Below are 6,361 nucleotides of genomic sequence, written 5' to 3' on the forward strand. Positions count from 1 at the left end.
TTGAATTCTCTTAAATCTTAAATGCTTGTGTTGCCTTAGTTCTGCCTTCAGTAGACCATCTCTGTTGCTGGAGATTCCTGGCTGACTTGATCCATATTTGTCATAGACTTCGTAGTGCTAAGCATGAATATCACAGAATTACAGAATGGCTGGGTTGGAAGGGACCTCTGGAGATCATCTAGTCCAACCCACCTGCTAAAGCAGGTTCACCAGAGCAGATCACACAGGAATGTGTCCAGGTGGGTTTTAATGTCTCCAGAGGAGGAGACTCCACAACCTCTCTGGGCAGCCTGGTCCAGTGCTCTGGCACAGTCAAAGTAGTTTCTCCTCATATTCTAATGGAATATTACTGTTTTGTTAGCATCTGCCAGACAGTTAAACAAATAAGAAGGACCCTTGGGCTTCCTATTCATAAAGCTTGTACACTTGCCTTGAGATCCTTTGCAAAATGAGAACTTGAGGGTAACATCTCTGGTTTCCAGTATTCCTAAGTATTTCTTATCAAACTCTTCTTTTCTTCCATGTATTTTGAGGAATAAACTGGTATTTATTTCAAATACATACCTATTGGCATGTGATACGTACCTTAAACGTAGAGGTAGAAGTTCCCATCTGCTAAAATGCCACCAGTGTGCAGCACAAAGGGTCAGAAATCTGAGTTGCTCCTTCAGAAAGAAAAGGGACACCAGCCCTTTTGCTTGTTTGTACAAGAGAATCTGTGTGAGTGGTATCACTGCTTTTGGTTTATCCTGCCTTGATTGTTTTCTGCATGATGGATTAACTACAGCCCTATAAATTAGTTCTGGAACACAGTAGTAAGAACTTAATTCTGTTCAGCAACATCAGTTTACATCTCAACTGCTGGATCGCAGGCAGCCCAGGGAGGTTGTGGAGTCTCCTTCTCTGGAGACATTCAAAACCCACCTGGACACATTCCTGTGTGATCTGCTCTGGTGAACCTGCTTTAGCAGGGTGGTTGGAGTAGGTGATCTCCAGAGGTCCCTTTCAACCCCAACCTTTCTATGATTCAGTGACTTTTTAGCCCATGACCAAGTGCTGCTTCGTTCATAAATCTCCTTTAAATGTCATTCCTATGTTATTTTCCAAATAGTGTATTTTAGTAATAATTCTGTTCCCTTTAAGGCATTGCCTCTCATCTTCAACAACCAATACCCCTCAAAAAACCCAAATACCTGTATTTCCCAAATCTATGGTATTTTATATAGAACTTTGAAAGTATACTTACCATAAAATCAGATTAAGTTCTAATACAGTATCTTGAATTAGAACAGGATAAGTGGGACAGCAGCTTGGATGCTTTTAACCTTTGCAAAGATTTGTGTTACATTAGCTCCTAAACTGCCTTTTTTTTTTCCCCCTGAATCTGTCCACTACTAATGAATGAGGGACTTGACCCACTTTTTTGAGGTGATTAGGAAGCAGCTGCCTGGCTCTCTGCAAGTGTGGTTTACTGACTTAAAGTGTAGCAGTTACTAGAGGGAGGAAAGAAAAAAAATCAAACTCTCTGGGTTTTTTTTAACAACTTCCTTCATACATCTTTGATCTTTGCTTCTTTTTATTAAGCAGGAAATGCACTTTTTATCTTTCTACGTGCTGGAAGAACAATGTCTTCTCAAGCTCCTTCTCCTTAAAATGAGAATTTATCATGTGTTATGATGTTCCTTTTGCTAATGTTGACTTTTTTGTAGAGTACACAAAACCTGTACAGGTTCTTTTCTTGCGGCTAAGATGAAAACAACACTGAATATTAAAGATAAGTCTTAAGCTAGGCTATTTGTGCACATATAAGTCTCTGTCCTGTTAGTTTCTTAGACTTTACAGAGTTCAGTGTATTAGAACAAGGCATTCTGCCCCTGAGATGTCTTACTGACTCTACTTCAGAAAGTCAGTTGCTAATATAGTTTTGTTGAATATGGCCCTGCAACTTACTTTATATGGATAATAAATGTGATAGTAACACTTTAAAATGGAGAGGAATGGGATCTCTGAACTGAGAAGGAATTTGTTGTCACTGCACTAATTAGAGGCCATCGGTGGTTTTACTGTTAGATTCTCTCAAATGTTTCTACGATGGCAGTTTTTACATATTTAACTTGCTCCGACAATTAACCTTACCTTCTGGTGTAGAATAAATAGTATTTTTTCTGTTCTAAACAAGCGGCACTGCTGCCAAGCCCATCTTGTGAAACTGAAGTACTTTGCACTGGGACTACTGAAGTCAGATACGCTGGCCAATGCAGCTGAGGCATCTGTTCTGCAATTTGTGTGGAAATCAACATTCTACTTTGGGCTTCCTTAGCACCACGCGGGGTGAAACTGTGCCCTAGAGTCTTACAGCACTTTCCTACCCAAGACATGGACGATGTGCAGTTGTGTTTAAGACGTGCTTACCCAGCTGCTGCAGTGCTTAGTGACGCTTCTGCAGGTGGCAGCTTTGGGAGGTGGCAGGCGCTGTTGTAGGTTCTGTATCTTCATCCATTGTCTGTGGTGGTCTCAAGCTTTCATGATGTTTTCAGTGTTGGGGACTTCTAACAGATATCAAAAACGGAATGAAAAATAGCGAGCAGGGAGTGAATGAATCTAGTTATCTCGGTCATTATGCTAATTAGAGGCAGTTGCCAATTTAATTGTTAGGTTCTCTTGAGCTGCTAGATAGTGTTGAAGGATGCTGTTTTACTCACCTACTGAATATTCGAACTTAAGATGATCTGCTGGTCATCCTAAGAGATGACCAGTGGATCAATTATTTTCTTTTAGAATTTTTTCTTTAAATAGTATTTCCATTATTTTTTCTTTTAAATATTGTAACTGTAATTCCACAAGATGAGAAAGTTAAACTGTTGCTTCCTACAAAAAGAAAATAATCTTGTGAAGTATGGGCAAATGTGTTGTGTTTTTCCTGCTTCTCATGCAAATTGTTAACTGTCTTAGAGTGGAAACTGTTTACTTTGTCAATAACTACCTCCTGAGTTCGGCAATAATTGGCAAGGTATACACTCCTCCAGTGGATTAAATATATTGGCTAAACACTGTGGGTTCTTCAGAGTTTGATTTTTTTCATGTGCAAATTCTTTACATAGTGTCTGGAAGCTATGGTGATCAGCCTTGTTTTGCTGCAAGACTTTCCTTGCCTTCATAAGACGCACTTCTTAAAATCCCATTTCAGAGAAGTGGCTTTGAGGAAAAAAGCCAACGTTCTCTGTAGTTGGTTAATAAAGGCGTGTTCTTCAAAGATGCTCGGGATGTAGCCTCCCAGCTCCACAGGTTTCTTTACCCTTAGAAGTGGGGAAGAAAACACTTCATCTAATAAACGCACACCTATCAAAGGAAATGGAAATATAGAAGCTGTTTTTGCTAAATGATTCAAACTTTTCTTCATGTGAAGGGCTGGTCAGTATTTTTCAGAAATCTGGACTAAAGTGACAAAAACCAAAGGTGGAGACTAAACTCTGTACCCCACCTCTGTTAAATATATTGGATGACTCCAGTCTGGGATGGGGTTAATTCTTGTATTTTGTTGTTTTGAAGCACTTTTCTTTCATCGTTCTTTTAAGAATGTTTTCTGAAATGTTAAACAACCTTTTATTAATAAGCAATGTAAAAGAGCATGATGAGCACATAGCTTTAGATTCACAATAAAATGTTGCGTTTGTCCTGTTCTTACAGTTTTCTTGTCTCTTTATCAGATAAAATATGCAAAACTAAGAGCCTTTTCAATAAACCTGGAGCTGTTTAATTGCTGCTGGTTTAAAAAATTAAAATTAGGTGTGGTATACCAGATGATGGAACAATAAATATGTAAACACCTCATTTAGTTTCTAAAGGACATAACTCAAGTTCTTAAAACTAATGTAAACAGAAGTGCTACTTGGGAAATAAATATGCTGAAACTGAAAGTGTGTGCCTATCTTAAGTCTTGCTACATCACAGTGAAAACCAGGAGTTCTAATGTAACTAATTCTGGTAGTCATGGTGAAGTCCTGAAAAAAGCTATTGGGAGCCAATTTACTTGACATCAAAATGGCACCTTTTCTTTTGCTGAGGGAGAGTGTTGCTATTATTTTTGAGGTAACAATCTGAATTCTTCACTCATCTCCTCATCTCCTCACTGTTCGCAATTCTTTCTAGCTATTGCCATTGTCTTGAGGCTACATCTGGACAGTTAATGATTACTGGTGCTTTCTGTTCTTACAGTTACATCCTGAAAACAACCGACTGACCAACCAACCAAAACACAATTGGATTAGAGGAATTTTAATATCACCTATCTGGCAGCACTAGGGGTCTCTCAAAAAGCAGCCATGACCACGGCCTTCAGCATGTCATTGTATCTACCACTGTTAAAACAACCAAATCAAATATCAATACAACGAAACAAAATATACCCAACATCGATGTTTGGACTGAAGTATAAGAGCTATTACTGCTTCTGTCAGGCATTAATTCCTTGGGACAGGAAGACACCATTGTTGTCTATGCACGATAATTATACAGTGTCTCTCTTGGTTGAAGTGCTACTACTTGGAGGTAGATTCTGAACAACTGCAATTATTTTAATTAGCAATTTTGTGTATGGGTTACAGATATTCAAATAGACTTTTAGACTTGTAGAGGAGATGCTCAGATAAATTAAGTGAAGAAACAAATGTGTGAAAACAGTATCACAGCACTTGCCATGATGAAATCTAGAGATAATGGGTTTGGCAGCGTAGCCTGGTCTGAAGTATGTGAGACTAATTAAAAGATAAATCTTTTCCCAGCCAAGATGGTGTGAGATGAGACTCCATGCCTAGTGTCATATGCAAGCATATTTCAGATGAAATATGTTTATTTCTGTATTTTAATGTTCAAAGTTTGCCAGAAAAAAAAAAAAGTGAGGAAAAATTAGTTGAAAGGGGGTTTTTTGTTTTTTGTTTGTTTTCACTCAAGCCACCTTTCTGCAAATTTCCAAATACTTTGTGAATCTGTGATATACAGCCTGTTTCCTATAGGGGTGCATCTGGCTCTGGAACAGACATGAGTTATGGAACCTTCTAAGTCACTCTTTATTCTGTGTGTAACAATAATACAGAAAACATTACATAGAGATGAAGGCAGGAAGATATCATTTAACTGAAATCCACCTCTCGAGATGTGAGTGAGCTATTTGTGGTGTGGTGTAGCTAAAAAAAAAAAGTGGGAATTTCAGAAGCCTACAAACAACTTAATGAGCAAATTGTGTTATTTTTACCAAATGTTTTTGAGGATTCCACTTTTTTTGCAAATATATATTGCAGGCACAGTATGTTCTTTCTAATATTGTAACTTCTATTACTTTCAAATCTCATTTTAGTCATTTCTGTAAGACCTCAAACTTGCCAAATAGTAAAACATCCCTGAAGACTCTTGGTTTTGTTATACACAGAATACTAGTATCAGCTGTACTATTAGTTCTAGTATTTCTCTTCTGTGAATTGTGGAATTGCAATTTCTTACAACTAACTGTCTTCCTCTTCTGGGCAGAAATACACTAAGACATGAAGTAATCAAAAAGCCTGATAATGTGTCAATAATGAAGTAATCAAACAACTCTGTATTTGTGGAGCATAGCATATGGATAAAACGTTACCCCCGTTCTTCATCTGACTTCTGATTTCCTGGTTAAATTTGAGAAGAGGCAGCAGCTGCAGTCTGTGGAGAGTTTATAGACCACAGCATTGCAGTTGGAATTCTCTTACATGTCATGCAAATTTTACAGACTGCAAATGGATTTTTTTTTAATTGTCCCACAAACTACTGTACACTAGAAAAAAAAAAATCTTCCCCACAGCCAAAAGCTTAGAATAAGCAGGTCTGAGACATTAAATCATGTCTTGTGGAATGCAATTACCTGTCCAGGCACTCCTAACAAAAGTCTTTTGCTGTGTTTCACAGAACAGATTAGATGCCAATAACATTTTAACCACATGACAACTGAGTAGACCATTAGAAGACCCAAGCCAGGCCAGTGTTACAGAAAGTTGTTTCAAGTATCTTCCTATGCACATTAATCAGTCTTAATAAAATATCCATCTTCAATTTTTATTTCTATCATCTCTTTTCACCTGTTTCTAAAGGCAGTAAGTTGTCTTGTGACTAAATCTTTCTGTACATTAAATCCCATGCAGGTGTTTTGTAAACCAATTTTCCTTAACAGACCTATCCTACCTTTCAAGAAAATGTCACATCTGTATTTTGTTCCTTCTGACAGAAGCTATTGGGCAGTTTAGTGGCCTCCTTGTCAGGTCACTCCTGGATATTAACACCTCGCAGCCCCCGTGTCCCCTGTTCCAGAGCCCCAGTTAGTGCTCACAGCCCCTCA

The sequence above is a fragment of the Columba livia genome, chromosome 3 (assembly GCF_036013475.1).
Source record: "Columba livia isolate bColLiv1 breed racing homer chromosome 3, bColLiv1.pat.W.v2, whole genome shotgun sequence".
Lineage (NCBI taxonomy): Eukaryota > Metazoa > Chordata > Aves > Columbiformes > Columbidae > Columba > Columba livia.